This window comes from Poecilia reticulata, unplaced genomic scaffold (genome assembly GCF_904066995.2).
Source record: "Poecilia reticulata unplaced genomic scaffold, P_reticulata-male-v2 Scaffold_30, whole genome shotgun sequence".
In the NCBI taxonomy this organism is placed as follows: Eukaryota; Metazoa; Chordata; class Actinopteri; order Cyprinodontiformes; family Poeciliidae; genus Poecilia; species Poecilia reticulata.
This window is the reverse complement of record NW_027675128.1, coordinates 349714-372002: the sequence shown is the minus strand read 5'-3', so window position 1 is coordinate 372002 and position 22289 is coordinate 349714. Positions and strand designations below refer to the sequence as shown.

The window sequence follows — 22289 nt, the reverse complement described above, 5'->3', positions numbered from 1 at the left end:
TCAACTGAACAGGCAAATGGTTAAAGAGCTGTTCAACACTTTACAGCAGATAAACACCTGATAAACGGTTTAGCCGTTGAACCAAAATCCTGTATTCAATATTCAGTATTCAACGGCTGAACCGTTTGTTCCAAAGAAGTTAGGCTTCACCTAACAGTGTTAATAAACGGACATTCAGTTTTAACTGTTAGGTAGTTTAACCTCCGCCCAACGGCAGTTTTAACGGCAAGTTAAAACTGGTGGTGGCGCCACCGGTTTAACTATAGAAGTTAGTTATTAGATTTATTATTATTTATTATTTAATGCTTTTATCTAGGACCACCGACTTAAGAACACCTTTTAAATCTCACCTGGGGGCCGATAGAACTAAAGATTGAAGGCTTGTTGCTACAACTCAACGGGCTGGCCCGCTTAACTATCCACCCGTTGGACCGAGGTGGGCGGCTCCCGATTACACGTCATGAAACAATAGTCAATAAATAAATTTGTAACATTTTACTTCCGATTCAATGTTATTACATTTACCTGTAGCTCGAAACATATGAACATAGCAAATAACCCAGAAATTAAGAATTTAGACAAAACTTACTTTTGTCGTCTTCTGGAAATGCTGAAAATGACCAACGGCGATTTGGATGGAACGTATTTATAGCCTACATGCAGCGCTCACGAGCGTCTTCACATCCAATCAAATAAGGAATGCAGCCTTTACAGTCAGTAGCCAGATTCGACTTACAGTCGTGATTAATTAATTTTTTTACTTTCACAAGGAGGAAGTATAAATCGTTAATCGCTCCAGAAAATATTTGTGTGTGTATATATATATATATATATATATATATATATATATATATATATATATATATATATATATATATATATATATATATATATATATATATATATATATATATATATATATATTCTTTTATTGTCATCATTTATTCACGTTGTTTCCGTATATCAACTGCAGTCATTCCCCTATAATGTCCACCGGACTCTCGGTTGCTGTCAGCTGTTCGTTGTTTGGGATTCCCTTAATTTCTTTATGACTCAGTGATTTCTGATTGGCTGCCTGTAACAGTCACACCCCGCACATCGAACCGGGCCCGTCAGCAATTGCGGGCATTTATAAGAAATTCTGCGCCCAGTCATTCCACATCTCTGCTGAAAGGTCCTTTTTCTTCTTCTTTTCTTCCCCGCACTTCCAATATCTACACTGCAAAAACTGAAATCTTAGTAAGATTAAATATCTTAAATTAAGGAGATTTTTCTTGTTTTCTTTCTGACAAGATAATTTTTCTCACCAAGAGGGATTTATGTAAGAATATTTTTCTTATTTTAAGTGTTTTTGTACTTAATTATCTCAGTAAGATATAAAAGCTTAATGTTAAGAAAATATTACTTATTATGAGTAAATATGTGCTAGAATCTAGAATATCAATATTTACCAATCAAACTTCAAGTCTAGAACTTATTTTATACAAGTTAAAATTTCTTATTTCAAGCACAGAAAGTGAAATCACATACTTAATTAAATGTATTCAGATAATTAAAACAGACTATGTCCAAATGGAATCCTTTGTGTTATTGTCAATGAAAAATTAAAAAAACCCATGAACTTATATTCTTGTATAAGTTGGCAGAGTGTACAGGAAATTGTAATTTAATATTTAAACGATTGACATTTAACACAACAATTTCAGAAACAATATCAGTTTATATATCAAGATAATTCTTGGCATGTTTCCGTCTGCTGTGGACCTTAATCTGATCTTCTTGATGCAAGATGTGGGACCTCTTACTGACATGTCATGAAATTTCTGTTGATGTGTGATTTGAAATGGCTGGTATTCCACACAATGAGATTAGAATCAACAATATTGATTCGCTCAATGTCATGATAAATATTTTAACTTTTGGTTTATATTTCAAATTCTTACTTTATAAGTTACTAATATTAGTTTGAACAATATTTTATTAATCATGTTTGTAACCCCTTTTATGACATCATACAATCCACATGGGAAAGCCCCAAAATGTCAGTGAGATAGTATTAATGTTCGATACAACAGATTTTCTTTCCGATCCAATACAGAGTAAAATTTAAGGTGGTATTGGCAATACAGATCCCATACTTTGTGCAAAAGACAATTAATTTGTTTCTTAATTAAATAAAAAATAAATGTAATCCATATCTTGGCTTCATAAAAAGAACACAATGTACTCTGATGCACTCATTTTAAACTCAGAAGTACATTGAGAACAATCTCGTTTACTATAAACTATTTTAATTCAGCAGAAATATACAAAACATATGAAAATGGAGTTGCAAACTAAAAAAAAGAAAATTAGTAAAGTAATAACCCTACTAAATACATCCTTGTTTAATTATTAAAACTACTATAAAATGACAGCTGAAATAGCTTCATGTCACTTTTTTTTATAATCTGTCAACATGTTCATTTCTGAGTGAGTGAGCGTCAGCAGCACGCTGCGCTTGGGCATTACGTCCTTACACATTACATACTCACCAGGCGGAAGAAAAAGTAGTTCCCATTAACAACGTTTCATTTCGGCAAGATCTCAATAATTTAGTTACTTTCTAACTTGCTCTTGTTAATCTACATTATCTCAAATTACTAAAGTGTTGAAAGTATTGATCCTTGGATCTGACAATAGATTTTAAAGAATTAAGTTCTGGTATCGGAAGAATCGATATTTCAGTATCAATCCGCACATCACTAACGGCAACGCCAGAGATCATTTAACTGCCCTGATTAACGGTTGATTCAGTTGTAACAGCCTAACTAAGCTTTTATCTACTGTACTTTTATAAGATTTTCTTTGGCAAATTCTCTAATCTCGGTTGGACATGAATGAAGATGGAGGACTTTTTTACGTGTATAGACCCTACAGCTGCTGTACTGAGAGGTAAGTTTAAAGTTGTCTGTCTTTCTAAGATAAGCTAACTGAAGCTAGTTAGCATGTCGTGATATGCCAATTTTCATCCGCGGTTAAAGAGCCGCTCTTGTGAATATGAGCTTTGAACAGTTATTAACCACAATAGCTGTGGCTTAAAAATAATATCGACACGGGTTCATGGTAGCTTCCGTTTTTTAACATAGCTAAGGTGGCTTCTCATTCGTAGCTTTTGATTCGGGAAATGGTTAAAGAGCAATTCCGCCTAGTATTTCACTAACTGAGGGTGTTTGATGTGCTGTAATTTAAAAACTTAAATGCAATGAGTCTAAAAGCCTAGGTTAGATATTCCACACTGTTACCAGGATATTTTAAACACTATTTTGATTGGTGAATTTAAGTAGTCCTAGTTTGATTTAATTAAAATAACTTTCTTGCCATCTTGAATTCATGTAATATCGTAATTGAGCACATGAACTACAATTAGACTTGTTTATTTTTCAAGTAAACCAAACTGTTGCCATGGTGAAGCCTATGCCAGACACATCTCCAATCACGTATTGCACCATCTACAAGAAACTTTGGGAATTGCAAGTGACGGCATCCTTCACATTCTTGAGGTAAGAAATTCATGATTCTGATTCATCATTACACTGATTAGTCCCTAAAACGTGGTTTGTTTTGTGACTGTTTTTCTGTCTGTGCGCCAATTAGCAGATGACCCAACAACTTCAAACAAGACCACTTTTCAGCTCTGTGGTGATCGTGAAACCAACTTTCTACTGGCCATTGGAACCATGCCTGCCCTGATCTTCTGAAGGAGGACATCATAGCTACTACACCTTTCAGCATCCGTGTGTCTGTGGCCACTCCTCTCTGTGCTGCTGACAGACGTCTTGAGAACGCCGTCCGTAACTGAGGCAAGACTTCCACATATAAAAGGCTATGGCTTACTGGAAGAAGTTCATTGCGGGGGAAGCTCCTATTGTTGACATCTAATCCCAAGATTTTTTTTTGCTTTGGACAATTTGGTTTGCTTGACTCTTAGTGCAGCAGATGTGTCAGATCGTCATTGTTCTGTCATTTTACAGGATTGTTTCAGAATCAGATGCCCATCCAGACTTTAAATTCTGACCAGTAGTCATGTTTTATTGTGTTTATGTGAAACTTAAACGTAATAAAGATGTTAAAAGTAATTGAACTCATGTCTTCATTCAGCAAGCCAATAACATCTCTTGTTCCAGTATTCACAGGATCAATTTTGGGATTTTTGTCTTAGCATAAGAACCTTGAGTAAAGCTGTGACAAAATATATATTTAATCCTATGCAACAATAAAAATAAACTAGATTTAGGTATATCACTGCAAAAAGTCCCCTTTCAAAAACAAGAAAAAAAAGTACAAAAATAGGGTATAATTTTCTTAAATAAGAAAAATTATCTGCCAACAGAACAAGAAAATTTATCTTGTCAAGATTTCCAAAACAAGAAAAAATATCTAACCAAGATAAACCTACAAATATCTTAAAATTAGTGTATTTGTACTTAAAACAAGCCAATTTTACTAATACAAATAGAAATATGAGATTTATTTTCTTAATACATAGAACATTTGTCTTAAAATAAGAAAATTTTACGCTATTTTAAGAAATTCAGTGTCAAGTAACATTTTCTTTACTTGAGATAATTTTCTTAAAATAAGATAATATATCTTACTCGTATAAGTAAAATTGGCTTGTTTAAGTAAAATACACTAATTTTAAGATATTGTAGGTTTATCTTGGTAAGATATTTTTTCTTGTTTTAGAAATCTTGACAAGATAAATTTTCTTGTTCTGTTGGCAGATAATTTTTCTTATTTAAGAAAATTATACCCTGTTTTTGTACTTTTTTTCTTGTTTTTGAAAGGGGACTTTTGCAGTGTATGCCTTAGGTACACTTCCTTTCAGTAGTCACAACTGTTTAATCCAATTTTAGCAGGTCATAATCAGTTTTTCCGAGCCCCATTTAAACGCAACACGAACGCTAAAACGATCCTGTAATTCCAAGCAGGAAATTACAGGATCGTATTCATGCTTTACTGTGTCTTTTGTTCAAAGTTCAAATGTATTAGATGTAAGTCTTACTAAATAGCACTGCTTCTTCAACACTGTCATGAACAGCGCTCTGTGACTGTGATGAGTGACCGCTCTCACTATTGTCGCTGACGAGATTTAGGGCGGCCATCTTGGAGCGGTCCACCCACTCAGCGTTATGTGTTTAGCAGTCACGATGACGTATCAACCTATTTAATCGATCATAACATGCTTTTTTTGTTACTGGAGACCATATTCAAATATCTATCAAAGCTATATAAACAATTGTATTTTTAAGTATGTTTTTAATACATAGTTCAGCATATTTAAACTGTCAGTTCATTATTATGAATCTAATTATGTCAAAGTGGGAAGTGTTAAACTATAAATACACTTTAAGTGGTGTTTTAGAAAAATAGTCATTCCACTAATTTTATACTAATTAACAGAAGCCAAAATTTGTACAAAACCTGAACTCTTTAAAAATGTTGAATAGTGAAATGTAACAAAAAGCATAAATTAGCAGGAGCTGAAATTATCACAGAAACTCAAATTAAAAATGTAGCCCTAGGCGGAAATTCAACCTGTAAGACTCTTCCGGCATCACTTATCACCACGGCTTCATCCCAACCAATCAGGACGCACCACCTCTCTACCTCGATCCAATCACCTGGCAAGAGATCCTTCAAAAGGCGAAGCAACCACAGATCCACCCGCTTCAGCCTGCTTCAACCCACCTCTCCCCGTTTCCACCACCAGCCACCCAGATGCCTCCAGGTCCCTCAAGACTCCTCTCTCCACGCTCCATTCCACCGCCAGTGACAGGGCCCGGGGGAAGACCTATCAGTGCTTCGTTAGAGACGATCATTCAAGCTCGCTGAAATTCTCAGCTCGCAGGACTTCCGCGGTGTCCGAGCGCCAAATTCTCGGTCCAATAAAATTGTCTAACGCTGTTTCTCTCTCTGTGTGAGTCTCTACAGATTGCATTCTACTTTCACAATGAGAAAGTAATTGATATTATCTTAAATATTTTGGAACACATAAATCAAGGGAATGTTTGAAATTGTTCAAATTGACGGCAATAAACAAATCGACATCAATAAGCTTATGACAAAAGTTTATATTCTTTTATTGTCATCATTTATTCACGTTGTTTCCACACATCAACTGCAGTCTTCCCTCTATATTGTCCACTGGACTCCTGCCAGATGTTCTTTGTTTGGGATTCTTTCCGTGTTATGACTCCCGTTTTCTTATTGGCTGCCTGCAACAGACAGGAATAGGCAACAATATTTATTGAGAGGGATTTATTTGGTATAAGGTATACCATAATTCAGCTGAAGAAGCAAAAGTTTGTGTGCAACGATAATTATTTGAAAAAGTAAAAAAGGTGAAACAGAACTTGAGAAAGAGCGTAATTGGAACAAAAGGAAATTAGTGCAAACCCGGAAATAGTTGAAACAATTGAGTAGTGAAACAGCAAATAGATTAAATTAGGGGAAGCACAAAACCCAGAAATATTTGCAGGAGTAAAACAGAGCAAAACCAAAAAGATAAAGGGTCTAAAGAAGCAGAACATGTTGATATATGAATTGCTGAAATTGATTAAACATTGCAGAAGAGCTTAGAAGATAGTAATACCTGTAGAGTAGAAGACATACAGAAAAGTAGACAAGGAAAATGCATAGAAACATAGAAATAGTTGAAACATTGAATAGTGAATATACTATATTAATAATATAATAGTGAATTAATAGTAATTATACTGTATAAATTATATAATATATAAATTTAGCAGAATTCAGCAGAAAAGCAGGAGTTTGTGTGCAACCTGAATTATTTGAAAAAGTAAAAGTGAAACAGAGTTTAAGAAAGAGCATAATTGAAACAACAGGAAATAGTGCAATCCCAGGAATAGTTGAAACAATTGAATAGTGAAACAGTAATAAGTATAAAATTAGTGGAAACAGTAAACCAGAATATTTGAAGGAGTAAAACAGAGCAAAAGCAAAAGGATAGAAGAAGCAGAAATGTTTGATATATGAATTTATAAAATTGATTAAAGATAGTAGAAATCTTAAAAGATAGTAAAACCAGTAAAACCAGAAAGCAAACAGAAAAGTAGACAAGCAGAATGCATAGAAACAGATAAAAACAGAGCACAAGAAGAAAATACATTGAAAGAATAGGAGAAAGTGTGACAAGGTTGTACTCCAGAGGAGTTTAACAGAAAAGAGAAAAACTGTAGCAATGATAGTAATAATTCCATAAAGTAGAGACTAGTGGCTACATTTTAAAGCATAAAATATTTCTCTACAGTGAAATATGTATGAACAGCATAATTTTGTTTGTCAAACAGCAGAAAAAGTTCAAAAACGGCAGTTACTAGAGTGTACTCTAGTAACTGAAATCAGTTACAGAGTTCCACCATAGGAAATAATGGGGCAAAAGATTTGCACAAAAGGGCAATTATTTCAAAAAGTGCAATAGTGAAGTTACCAAAAGTCATAGCTCCATTCTCCTGAAGAGCTGAACGTTTTGATATATGAATTAGTACAATTAGTGAAAGATAGTGAAGTAGTTAAACGACAAAAAACGTACGGAAGACAGAATAATAATAATAATAATAAAGGGAAACAGATCACTTAAGTGAGAATGCATTGAATGCATTTCATGATAATAATAATAATAATAAAGGGAAACAGAAACACTATAAGTGAGAATGCATGAATGCATCTCACTGATAAAGAGAACAGAAACACTATAAGTGAGAATGCATTGAATGCATTCTCACTGATAGAAAAATAGCTGTTCCTAGCGAAACAGCCGTGAGAATGCATATTTGCAGAATGACTGCTGCAGAAATGCCAGAATAAGTACAGAAAAGCTTAAGAAGTAGAAGAAAGCAGAAGAAATTGAAATAGTTGAAACAGTTGAACAGTGAATGTAGCAAACTGCAGAAATTAGCTGAAGTTGAAATTAGTACACAACCAGAAATATTTGAAGAAGTGAAACTTAACATAAAGGGCCAAATAAGCATATTTGCAGAATGATGATGGAGAAATATAAGAAACTTGAGAACAAAGAGTAAGAATTGGAAAAAGCGTAGAAAGCTAGTCATACATTGTAGAAATCCTTTGCCAAGTAGTGAAACTTAGCAAAAGTGTTGCAGAATTCAGCTGAAGAAGCAGAAGTTTGTGTGCAACATGAATTATTTGAAAAGTCAAAAAGTGAAACAGAGCGTAAGAAAGAGCACAATTAGCACACGAGGAAATTAGTGCAAACCCAGAAATAGTTGAAATAATTGAACAGTGAAACATCAAAAAGCTTAAATTAGCGGAAGCAGAAAAACAGAAATATTTGAAGGAGTAAAACAGAAAAACCAATAGCAAAAGGGTCAGAAGAAGCAGAAAAGTTTGATACATGAATTGATAAATTGATAAAAGTTTGAGAAGACCTTTGCCGACACTAAAACCAGTAGAACCAAAGGAATATACAGAAAAGTAGACAAGCAAAATGCATAGAAACATAGAAATAGTTGAAACGATTGAATAGTGAATATACTATATTAATAATATAATAGTGAATTAATAGTGAATTATACTGTATAAATTATATAATATATAAATTATAGCAGAATTCAGCAGAAGAAGCAGGAGTTTGTGCAACCTGAATTATTTGGAAAAAGTCAAAAAGGGAAACAGAGTTTAAGAAAGAGCATAATTGAAACAACAGGAAATAAGTGCAATCCCAGGAATAGTTGAAACAATTGAATAGTGAAACAGTAATAAGTATAAAAAATTAGTGGAAACAGTAAACCAGAAATATTTGAAGGAGAAAAACAGATTAAAAGCAAAACGGATAAGAAGAATTAAGAAAAAGTAGCGAAAATCTTAAGAAGTAGAAGAAAGTAGAAGAAAGCAGAAGAAAGCAGAAGAAAGCGGAAGAAATAGAAATAGTTGAAACTATTGAATAGTGAATATACTAGATTAATATATTTAATAGTGAATTAATAGTGAATTATACTGTATAAATTATATAAATTATATAATATATAAATTATAGCAGAATTCAGCAGAAGAAGCAGGAGTTTGTGCAACCTGAATTATTTGGAAAAAGTCAAAAAGGGAAACAGAGTTTAAGAAAGAGCATAATTGAAACAACAGGAAATTAGTGCAATCCCAGGAATAGTTGAAACAATTGAATAGTGAAACAGTAATAAGTATAAAACATTAGTGGAAACAGTAAACCAGAAATATTTGAAGGAGTAAAACAGAGGAAAACCAAAAGCAAAAAGGGTCAGAAGAAGTAGAAATGTTTGATATATGAATTTATAAAATTGATTAAAGATTGTAGAAGATCTTAAAAGATAGTAAAACCAGTAGAACCAGAAGGCAAAGAGAAAAGTAGACAAGCAGAATGCATAGACACAGATAAAAACAGAGCACAAGAAAAAAATACATTGAAAGAATAGGAGAAAGTGTGACAAGGTTGTACTCCAGAGGAGTTTAACAGAAAACAGTAAATCCTGTAGCAATGATAGTAATAATTCCATAAAGTAGACACTAGTGGCTACATTTTAATACATAAAATATTTCTCTACAGTGAAATATGTATGAACAGCATAATTTTGTTTGTCAAACAGCAGAAAAAGTTCAAAAACGGCAGTTACTAGAGTGGCCACTCAAGTAACTGAAATCAGTTAGAGAGTTCCACCATAGGAAATAATGGGGCAAAATATTTGCACAAAAGTGCAATTATTTCAAAAAGTGCAATAGTGAAGTTTACCAAAAGTCATAGCTCCATTCTCCTGAAGGAGCTGAACGTTTTGATATATAAATTAGTACAATTAGTGAAAGATAGTGAAAGTAGTTAAGCGACAAAAAACGTACGGAAGACAGAATAATAATAACTAGAAAAATAGCTGTTCCTAGCGAAACAGCCGTGAGAATGCATATTTGCAGAATGACTGCTGCAGAAATGCAAGAAAATGTGGAGAAAAGCTTAAGAAGTAGAAGAAAGCAGAAGAAATTGAAATAGTTGAAACTGTTGAACAGTGAAACGTAGCAAACTGCAGAAATTAGCTGAAGCTGAAATTAGTACACAACCAGAAATATTTGAAGAAGTGAAACTTAACATAAAGAGCCAAATAAGCATATTTGCAGAATGATTGAAGGAGAAATATAAGAAACTTGAGAACAAAGAGTAAGAAATTGGAAAAAAGCATAAGAAAGCTAGTCATACATTGTAGAAATCCTTTGCCAAGTAGTGAAACTTAGCAAAAGTGTTACAGAATTCAGCTGCTGAAGCAGAAGATTGTGTGCAACATGAAGTATTTGAAAAAGTCAAAAAGTGAAACAGAGCGTAAGAAAGAGCACAATTAGCACACAAGGAAATTAGTGCAAACCCAGAAATAGTTGAAACAATTGAATAGTGAAACATCAAAAAGCTTAAATTAGCGGAATCAGAAAAAACAGAAATAATTGAAGGAGTAAAACAGAGGAAAACCAAAAGCAAAAGGGACAGAAAAAGCGAAAAAGTTTGATATATGAATTGATAAAATGGATAAAAGTTTGAGAAGACCTAGCCGACAGTAAAACCAGAAGAACCAAAGGAATATACAGAAAAGTAGACAAGGAAAATGCATAGAAACATAGAAATAGTTGAAACAATTGAATAGTGAATATACTATTTTAATAATGTAATAGTCAATTAATAGTTAATTATACTGTATAAATTATATAATATATAAATTATAGCAGGATTCAGCAAAAGAAGCAGGAGTTTGAGTGCAACCTGAATTATTTGAAAAAGTAAAAAAGTGAAACAGAGTTTAAGAAAGAGCATAATTGAAACAACAGGAATTAGTGCAATCCCAGAAATAGTTGAAACAATTGAATAATGAAACAGAAAAGTAGACAAGCAGAATGCATAGACACAGATAAAAACAGAGCACAAGAAGAAAATACATTGAAAGAATAGGAGAAAGTGTGACAAGGTTGTACTCCAGAGGAGTTTAACAGAAAACAGTAAAACCTGTAGCAAAGATAGTAATAAATCCATAAAGTAGACACGTGTGGCTACATTTTAATGCATAAAATATTTCTCTACAGTGAAATATGTATGAACAGCATAATTTTGTTTATAAAAGAGCAGAAAAAGTTCAAAAACGTCAGTTACTAGAGTGGCCACTCTAGTAACTGAAATCAGTTACAGAGTTCCACCATAGGAAATAATGGGGCAATAAATTTGCACAAAAGGGCAATTATTTCAAAAAGTGCAATAGTGAAGTTTACCAAAAGTCATAGCACCATTCTCCTGAAGAAGCTGAACGTTTTGATATATAAATTAGTACAATTAGTGAAAGATAGTGAGAGTAGTTAAACCACAAAAAACGTACGGAAGACAGAATAATAATAATAACTAGAAAAATAGCTGTTCCTAGCGAAACAGCCGTGAGAATGCATATTTGCAGAATGACTGCTGCAGAAATGCAAAGAAATGTGGAGAAAAGCTTAAGAAGTAGAAGAAAGCAGAAGAAATTGAAACAGTTGAAATAGTTGAAACAGTTGAACAGTGAAACGTAGCAAACTGCAGATATTAGCTGAAGCTGAAATTAGTACATAACCAGAAATATTTGAAGAAGTGAAACTTAACATAAAGAGCCAAATAAGCATATTTGCAGAATGATTGAAGGAGAAATATAAGAAACTTGAGAACAAAGAGTAAGAAATTGGAAAAAAGCATAAGAAAGCTAGTCATACATTGTAGAAATCCTTTGCCAAGTAGTGAAACTTTGCAAAAGTGTTACAGTATTCAGCTGAAGAAGCAGAAGTTTGTGTGCAACATGAATTATTTGAAAAAGTCAAAAAGTGAAACAGAGCATAAGAAAGAGCACAATTAGCACACGAGGAAATTAGTGCAAACCCAGAAATAGTTGAAACAATTGAACAGTGAAACATCAAAAAGCTTAAATTACCGGAAGCAGAAAAACCAGAAATATTTGAAGGAGTAAAACAGAGGAAAACCAAAAGCAAAAAGGGACAGAAAAAGCAGAAAAGTTTGATATATGAATTGATAAAATTGATCAAAGTTTGCAGAAGACCTTAGCCGACAGTAAAACCAGTAGAACCAAAGGAATATACAGAAAAGTAGACAAGGAAAATGCATAGAAACATAGAAATAGTTGAAACAATTGAATAGTGAATATACTATATTAATAATGTAATAGTCAATTAATAGTTAATTATACTGTATAAATTATATAATATATAAATAATAGCAGGATTCAGCAAAAGAAGCAGGAGTTTGAGTGCAACCTGAATTATTTGAAAAAGTAAAAAAGTGAAACAGAGTTTAAGAAAGAGCATAATTGAAACAACAGGAAATTAGTGCAATCCCAGAAATAGTTGAAACAATTGAATAGTGAAACAGAAAAGTAGACAAGCAGAATGCATAGACACAGATAAAAACAGAGCACAAGAAGAAAATACATTGAAAGAATAGGAGAAAGTGTGACAAGGTTGTACTCCAGAGGAGTTTAACAGAAAACAGTAAAACCTGTAGCAAAGATAGTAATAAATCCATAAAGTAGACACGTGTGGCTACATTTTAATGCATAAAATATTTCTCTACAGTGAAATATGTATGAACAGCATAATTTTGTTTATAAAAGAGCAGAAAAAGTTCAAAAACGGCAGTTACTAGAGTGTACACTCAAGTAACTGAAATCAGTTACAGAGTTCCACCATAGGAAATAATGGGGCAAAAAATTTGCACAAAAGGGCAATTATTTCAAAAAGTGCAATAGTGAAGTTTACCAAAAGTCATAGCACCATTCTCCTGAAGGAGCTGAACGTTTTGATATATAAATTAGTACAATTAGTGAAAGATAGTGAGAGTAGTTAAACCAGGAAAAACGTACGGAAGCCAGAATAATAATAATAATAATAATAAAGAAAAACAGAATCACTATAAGTGAGAATGCATTGAATGCATTCTCACTGATAATAATAAAGGGAAACAGAAACACTATAAGTGAGAATGCATTGAATGCATTCTCACTGATAACTAGAAAAATAGCTGTTCCTAGCGAAACAGCCGTGAGAATGCATATTTGCAGAATGACTGCTGCAGAAATGCAAAAAAATGTGGAGAAAAGCTTAAGAAGTAGAAGAAAGAAGAAGAAATTGAAACAGTAGAAATAGTTGAAACAGTTGAACAGTGAAACGTAGCAAACTGCAGATATTAGCTGAAGCTGAAATTAGTACACAACCAGAAATATTTGAAGAAGTGAAACTTAACATAAAGAGCCAAATAAGCATATTTGCAGAATGATTGAAGGAGAAATATAAGAAACTTGAGAACAAAGAGTAAGAAATTGGAAAAAAGCATAAGAAAGCTAGTCATACATTATACAAATCCTTTGCCAAGTAGTGAAACTTAGCAAAAGTGTTACAGAATTCAACTGAAGAAGCAGAAGTTTGTGTGTAACATGAATTATTTGAAAAAGTCAAAAAGTGAAACAGAGCGTAAGAAAGAGCACAATTAGCACACGAGGAAATTAGTGCAAACCCAGAAATAGTTGAAACAATTGAACAGTGAAACATTAAAAAGCTTAAATTAGCGGAAGCAGAAAAACCAGAAATATTTGAAGGAGTAAAACAGAGGAAAACCAAGAGCAAAAAGGGAAAGAAAAAGCAGAAAAGTTTGATATATGAATTGATAAAATTGATCAAAGTTTGCAGAAGACCTTTGCAGACAGTAAAACCAGTAGAACCAGAGGAATATACAGAAAAGTAGACAAGCAAAATGCATAGAAACATAGAAATAGTTGAAACAATTGAATAGTGAATATACTATATTAATAAGATAATAGTGAATTAATAGTGAATTATACTGTATAAATTATATAATATATAAATTATAGCAGAATTCAGCAGAAAAAGCAGGAGTTTGTGTGCAACCTGAATTATTTGAAAAAGTCAAAAAGTCAAACAGAGTTTAAGAAAGAGCATAATTGAAACAAAAGTAAATAAGTGCAATCCCAGAAATAGTTGAAACAATTAAATAGTGAAACAGTAATAAGTATAAAAAATTAGTGGAAACAGTAAACCAGAAATATTTGAAAGAGTAAAAAAGAGCAAAAACTAAAGCAAAAAGGGTCAGAAGAAGCAGAAATGTTTGATATATGAATTTATAAAATTGATTAAAAATTGTAGAAGATCTTCAAATATAGTAAAACCAGTGGAACCAGAAGGAAAACAGAAAAGTAGACAAGCAGAATGCATAGACACAGATAAAACAGAGCACAAGAAGAAAATACATTGAAAGAATAGGAGAAAGTGTGACAAGGTTGTACTCCAGAGGAGTTTAACAGAAAACAGTAAATCCTGTAACAATGATAGTAATAATTCCATAAAGTAGACGCTAGTGGCTACATTTTAAAGCATAAAATATTTCTCTACAGTGAAATATGTATGAACAGCATAATTTGTTTATAAAAGAGCAGAAAAAGGTCAAAAACGGCAGTTACTAGAGTGGCCACTCAAGTAACTGAAATCAGTTACAGAGTTCCACCATAGGAAATAATGGGGCAAAAAAATTGCACAAAAGGGCAATTATTTCAAAAAGTGCAATAGTGAAGTTTACCACAACTCATAGCACCATTCTCCTGAAGGAGCTGAACGTTTTGATATATAAATTAGTACAATTAGTGAAAGATAGTGAGAGTAGTTAAGCACAAAAAACGTACGGAAGACAGAATAATAATAATAAAGAGAAACAGAAACACTATAAGTGAGAATGCATTGAATGCATTCTCACTGATAATAAAGAGAAACAGAAACACTATAAGTGAGAATGCATTGAATGCATTCTCACTGATAAAGAGAAACAGAAACACTATAAGTGAGAATGCATTGAATGCATTCTCACTGACTAGAAAAATAGCTGTTCCTAGCGAAACAGCCGTGAGAATGCATATTTGCAGAATGACTGCTGCAGAAATGCCAGAAAAAGTACAGAAAAGCTTAAGAAGTAGAAGAAAGCAGAAGAAATTGAAATAGTTGAAACAGTTGAACAGTGAAATGTAGCAAACTGCAGAAATTAGCTGAAGTTGAAATTAGTACACAACCAGAAATATTTGAAGAAGTGAAACTTAACATAAAGGGCCAAATAAGCATATTTGCAGAATGATTGATGGAGAAATATAAGAAACTTGAGAACAAAGAGTAAGAAATTGGAAAAAAGCATAAGAAAGCTAGTCATACATTGTAGAAATCCTTTGCCAAGTAGTGAAACTTAGCAAAAGTGTTGCAGAATTCAGCTGAAGAAGCAGAAGTTTGTGTGCAACATGAATTATTTGAAAAAGTCAAAAAGTGAAACAGAGCGTAAGAAAGAGCACAATTAGCACACGAGGAAATTAGTGCAAACCCAGAAATAGTTGAAATAATTGAACAGTGAAACATCAAAAAGCTTAAATTAGCGGAAGCAGAAAAAACAGAAATATTTGAAGGAGTAAAACAGAAAAACCAATAGCAAAAGGGTCAGAAGAAGCAGAAAAGTTTGATATATGAATTGATAAAATTGATAAAAGTTTGAGAAGACATTTGCCGACAGTAAAACCAGTAGAACCAAAGGAATATACAGAAAAGTAGACAAGCAAAATGCATAGAAACATAGAAATAGTTGAAACAATTGAATAGTGAATATACTATATTAATAATATAATAGTGAATTAATAGTGAATTATACTGTATAAATTATATAATATATAAATTATAGCAGAATTCAGCAGAAGAAGCAGGAGTTTGTGTGCAACCTGAATTATTTGAAAAAGTCAAAAAGTGAAACAGAGTTTAAGAAAGAGCATAATTGAAACAACAGGAAATTAGTGCAATCCCAGAAATAGTTGAAACAATTGAATAGTGAAACAGTAATAAGTATAAAAAATTAGTGGAAACAGTAAACCAGAAATATTTGAAGGAGTAAACAGAGCAAAACCTAAAGCAAAAAGGGTCAGAAGAAGCAGAAATGTTTGATATATGAATTTATAAAATTGATTAAAGATTGTAGAAGATCTTAAAAGATAGTAAAACCAGTGGAACCAGAAGGAAAACAGAAAAGTAGACAAGCAGAATGCATAGACACAGATAAAAACAGAGCACAAGAAGAAAATACATTGAAAGAATAGGAGAAAGTGTGACAAGGTTGTACTCCAGAGGAGTTTAACAGAAAACAGTAAATCCTGTAACAATGATAGTAATAATTCCATAAAGTAGACACTAGTGGCTACATTTTAAAGCATAAAATATTTCTCTACAGTGAAATATGTATGAACAGCATAATTTTGTTTGTCAAACAGCAGAAAAAGTTCAAAAACGGCAGTTACTAGAGTGTACACTCTAGTAACTGCCGAATTCCACCATTCATTTCAATGGGCAAAATATTTGCACAAAAGTGCAATTATTTCAAAAAGTGCAATAGTGAAGGTTACCAAAAGTCATAGCACCATTCTCCTGAAGGAGCTGAACGTTTTGATATATAAATTAGTACAATTAGTGAAAGATAGTGAAAGTAGTTAAGCGACAAAAAACGTACGGAAGTCAGAATAATAAAGATAAAGAAAAACAGAAACACTATAAGTGAGAATGCATTGAATGCATTCTCACTGACTAGAAAAATAGCTGTTCCTAGCGAAACAGCCGTGAGAATGCATATTTGCAGAATGACTGCTGCAGAAATGCCAGAAAAAGTAGAGAAAAGCTTAAGAAGTAGAAGAAAGCAGAAGAAATTGAAATAGTTGAAATAATTGAATAGTGAAATGTAGCAAACTGCAGAAATTAGCTGAAGTTAAAATTTGTACACAAACAGAAATATTTAAAGAAGTGAAACTTCACAAAAAGGGCCAAATAAGTATATTTGCAGAATGATTGATGGAGAAATATAAAAATCTTAAGAACAAAGAGTAAGAAATTGGATAAAAGTATAAGAAAGCTAGTCATACATTGTAGAAATCCTTTGCCAAGTAGTGAAACTTTGCAAAAGTGTTGCAGAATTCAGCTGAAGAAGCAGAAGTTTGTGTGCAACATGAATTATTTGAAAAAGTCAAAAAGTGACACACAGCGTAAGACAGAGCACAATTAGCACACGAGGAAATTAGTGCAAACCCAGAAATAGTTCAAAAATTGAATAGTGAAACAGTCATAAGTATAAAACATTAGTGGAAACAGTAAACCAGAAATATTTGAAGAAGTAAAAAAGAGGAGAAAACAAAAAGGGTCAGAAGAAGTAGAAATGTTTGATATATGAATTTATAAAATTGATTAGTGATTGTAGAAGATCTTAAAAGATAGTAAAACCAGTAGAACCAGAAGGCAAAGAGAAAAGTAGAAAAGCAAAATGCATAGAAACATAGAAATAGTTGAAACAATTGAATAGTGAATATACTATATTAAAATATTTAATAGTGAATTAATAGTGAATTATACTGTATAAATTATATAATATATAAATCATAGCAGAATTCAGCAGAAGAAGCAGGAGTTTGTGTGCAACCTGAATTATTTGAAAAAGTCAAAAAGTGAAACAGAGTTTAAGAAAGAGCATAATTGAAACAACAGGAAATTAGTGCAATCCCAGGAATAGTTGAAACAATTGAATAGTGAAACAGTAATAAGTATAAAAAATTAGTGGAAACAGTAAACCAGAAATATTTGAAGAAGTAAAATAGAGCAATAGCAAAAAGGGTCAGAAGAAGTAGAAATGTTTGATATATGAATTTATAAAATTGATTAAAGATAGTAGAATATCTTAAAAGATAGTAAAACCAGAAGGAAAACAGAAAAGTAGACAAGCAGAATGCATAGACACAGATAAAAACAGAGCACAAGAAAAAATACATTGAAAGAATAGGAGAAAGTGTGACAAGGTTGTACTCCAGAGGAGTTTAACAGAAAACAGTAAATCCAGTAGCAATGATAGTAATAATTCCATAAAGTAGACACTAGTGCCTACATTTTAATGCATAAATATTTCTCTACAGTGAAATATGAATGAACAGCATAATTTTGTTTGTTAAACAGCAGAAAAGTTAAAAAACGGCAGTTACTAGAGTGGCCACTCAAGTAACTGAAATCAGTTAGAGAGTTCCACCATAGGAAATAATGGGGCAAAATATTTGCACAAATGTGCAATTATTTCAAAAAGTGCAATAGTGAAGTTTACCAAAAGTCATAGCTCCATTCTCCTGAAGGAGCTGAACGTTTTGATATATAAATTAGTACAATTAGTGAAAGATAGTGAAAGTAGTTAAGCGACAAAAAACGTACGGAAGACAGAATAATAATAATAAAGGGAAACAGAAACACTATAAGTGAGAATGCATTGAATGCATTCTCACTGATAAAGATAAAGAAAAACAGAAACACTATAAGTGAGAATGCATTGAATGCATTCTCACTGATAATAATAATAATAATAATAATAATAATAATAATAATAAAGAGAAACAGAAACACTATAAGTGAGAATGCATTGAATGCATTCTCACTGATAATAAAGAGAAACAGAAACACTATAAGTGAGAATGCATTGAATGCATTCTCACTGACTAGAAAATTCCTGCAGAAATTTTAAAGGGGCATGCCAAAGTGTGCCCGTCGGCTTTGACGCAGCGTTATGATGTTAAAAATTAGCATTAATGCTAAAGAAAGCTGCAACGTAGTCAATAACCTGTGGAGAGGCAGAAGCATGTTGACTAAGCTGTACTTGTACCATTCATTATGTTAAAATTAATGCATAAGCTAAAATTAGCCAATATGCTAATGTTAGCCTAAATGCTGGCAGTAGCATGTGGAGCAACAGGACCATGTTGTTTTCATTTTATGTGCGCCATTCAGTATACTAAACATGTCTAATTAATGAGAAAATTAGCTAAAAGCTAACTATAGGTAAAAGTGCTAATACACTAGTCAAAGGAAGTGAAATGCTAATGTTTGTGCTAATGTTAATGAACTGCCTTGAGAAAATAAATAACATAAAAACAGCTTATATTATTGCACCGCCTACGGCGTGCACTAACACGAGAGGAATATGCAGACTTTTATTTTGAAACTTTCAGTTAGCGTCTTTTAACTACCACACCAATTCATTGTGTTACTGTAGTTTGTTAAACCAGTCACATAAAGCACAAAAGAGGAAATACCTGATGTGAAAATGTCAAGGCTTTATTTTGAAACTTTCAGTAAACTTCATTTTAACTACCACACCAATTCATTGTGTTACAGTAGTTTGTTTAAACCAGTCACATAAAGGCCAAAAGAGTAATGACCTGATGTGAAATTGTCAAGGCTTTTATTTTGAAACTTTCAGTAAGCTTTATTTACAATAGCTTTACATAGCTTTTTTATTTACAGTGGATTACACACTAATCCAATGTGTAACTGTGGTTTGGTTAATCCAGCTATATAATGCCCCATACAGCAAGCAGATCTAAACGCCAACTCATCCCTATGTGCTATTTGAGAGTTCCACCATGTTGTAGTTCTGACCTTCCAGTCATTGTAGTTCTAAAGAGCAGCTCAACTATCGTGTGAGTGAGACACAAGGGATAAACAGATTCTAACTGTTTGAAGCAGTTAGTTTATCTGAACAAAGCAGTCCAAACATCTCCATCCTATTCAGGATCTTATGCATTGCTATGGCATGCCCGTAATAAAGAGACATTCTATTAGGTGTAGAAACATAGGTGCCTGCATGCAATGCATGGAGGCAGTACTGACTTCGCAAGTCAGTACTCTCTCCTTATGCATTGCTATGGCATGCCTAATAAAGAGACATTATATTAGGTGTAGAACATAGGTGCCTGCCATGCAATGCATGGAGGCAGTACTGACTTCGCAGTCAGTACTGTCTCCTTATGCATTGCTATGGCATGCCCCTAATAAAGAACTAGAAAATTCCTGCAGAAATTTTAAAGGGGCATGCCAAAGTGTGCCCGTTGGCTTTGAACGCAGTGTTATGATGTTAAAAATTAGCATTAATGCTAAAGAAACCTGCAACGTAGTCAATTTACTGTGGAGAGGCAGAAGCATGTTGACTAAGCTGTAGTTGTACCATTCATTATGTTAAAATTGATGCATGAGCTAAATTAGCTAATATGATAATGTTAGCTTAAATGCTGGCAGTAGCATGTGGAGCAACAGGACCATGTTGTTTTAATTTTACTTACTCCATTCAGTATACTAAACATGTGTAATTAATGAGAAAATTAGCTAAAAGCTAACTATAGGTAAAAGTGCTAGTGCACTAGTCAAAGACAGTGAAATGTTAACTTTTGTACAAATGCTAATTAACTGCCTTGCTGTGCAAGGCAGTTCACTATCCTAAGAAAAAAATTACATAAAAAAAGCTAATATTATTGCACCGCCTCTGGCGGTGCACTAACACGAGAAGAATATGCAGACTTTTATTTTGAAACTTTCAGTTAGCTTCTTTTTAACTACCACACCATTTCAATGTGTAACAGTAGTTTGTTTAAACCAGTCACATAAAGCACAAAAGAGGAAATACTCTATGTGAAAAATGTCAAGGATTTTATTTTGAAATTTTCAGTAAGCTTCATTTTTGTTACTCATTGGATTAATGGCCACATTAATCCAACGTGTAACAGTCCAGCTATATAATGCCCCAAACAGCAAGTAGTTCTAAATGCCAGCTCAGCCCTAATGTGTGGTATCTGAGAGTTCTACCATGTTGTAGTTCTTCTATAGTAATTAATCCCCAGCCAACTGCTGTGTGTGTGCTGCGCAAGGCAGTGCACTAGGGGGCAGTGAACTGCTACTCTTTGTGCTAATATACTGAGAAAAAAAAGGTTAAAAAAACATTATTGCACTGCCTATGGCGGTGCACTGACGTGAGAGGAATATGCAGGCTTTTATTTTGAAAGTATCAGTAAGCTTCATTTTAATAACGCGCTAAATCAATGTGCAACTCTGGTTTGTTTAAACCAGTCCCATAAAGCCCAAAAGAGCAATAACCTGATGTGATAAATGTCATGGCTTTTATTTTAAAATTTTCCGTAAGCTTCAATTTAAATAGACAAACTAATCCAATGTGTAACAGTGGTTTGGTTAATCCACCAATTTAATGCCCAAAACAACAAGTAGATCTAAATGCTAGCTCATCCCTATGTGCTATTTGAGAGTTCCGCCATGTTGTAGTTCTGACCTTCAGTCCTTGTAATTCTAAAGAGCAGCTCAACTATCGTGTGAGTGAGACACAAAGAGAGAAACAGAATTCTGTTTGAAGCAGTTAGTTTATCTGAACAAAGCAGTCCAAATATCTCCATCCTATTCAGGATCTTTTAGAGTGATCCGAAAACCGTGTGAAGCATATAGTCAAGAGGGCTCAAATGCTAATGTTTGTGCTAATGTTAATGAACTGCCTTGCTGTGCAAGGCAGTTCACTATCCTGACAAATAAATAACATAAAAAAGGCTAATATTATTGCAATTATGTTTTATGGTTTAGAATTATAAAGTATACTCTATATTTCAAAATTAATATGTACAAATATAGCAAACAACTCATGTATATTAAATTATTATCAATAAAATGTAGGTAATCCATTCGTTCCTGTTCTACTATTTACAAAATATCAAATCAAGATTCCAAAAAATTTATAACTTTCCTAAATATATTTAAATCCTGGCAATTACTTCTCCTGGCAATTTTAGCACACTATAAATTTCAAAATCAATATGTACAAATACAGGAAACAACTCATGTTTAGAAGATTATCATCAACAAAATGTAGGTAATTCATTCATTTGTGCACAAACACATCACTTTGCATGGAAGGGGCACAGACAAAATATTGTTTTGCTTCCAATAGTCCTGAATACTGGGCAGTGAAACTAAAGACATATATATCAGTAGACCAAAAAAATTGTACAGATCTTCCATTTCAATGTCATTCCATTTGTACTTTTTCCCTAATGTATTTTTTGCTGCATTTTTGTTTGTGTTGAGGCAAATTGCTTTCACTGTCAGTGGCAAAATATAATAAAAAAAGATATTTTGGACTATGAGAAGACAGGTTGTTTATTTGGACACCGGGTGTTCGCCGTGGCTGAAACCTGCTTTACTCCCGGCCCACAGTCAGGATCCTCCTCCGTCTTCCAGGGATCACTGTGGCTCAGCAGCGCCACCTCTCGGTGATCGAGACCGCGCAGTTGCACAGCGCCGCCTACTTCTCAGTTTCAATCTTCGCTTAGCTACGTTTGTCCCTA

General features: G+C 33.1%; 1 long non-coding RNA gene across 1 annotated transcript; it reads left to right on the top strand.

The window, feature by feature from the left end:
- The first annotated feature begins 2046 nt into the window (after positions 1-2046).
- LOC145550268 (uncharacterized) lies at positions 2047-4118 on the top strand. Its single transcript, XR_014086177.1, has 3 exons — positions 2047-2934; positions 3428-3542; positions 3637-4118. It is a non-coding gene; the product is annotated as an uncharacterized LOC145550268 (long non-coding RNA).
- Positions 4119-22289: the final 18171 nt, after the last annotated feature.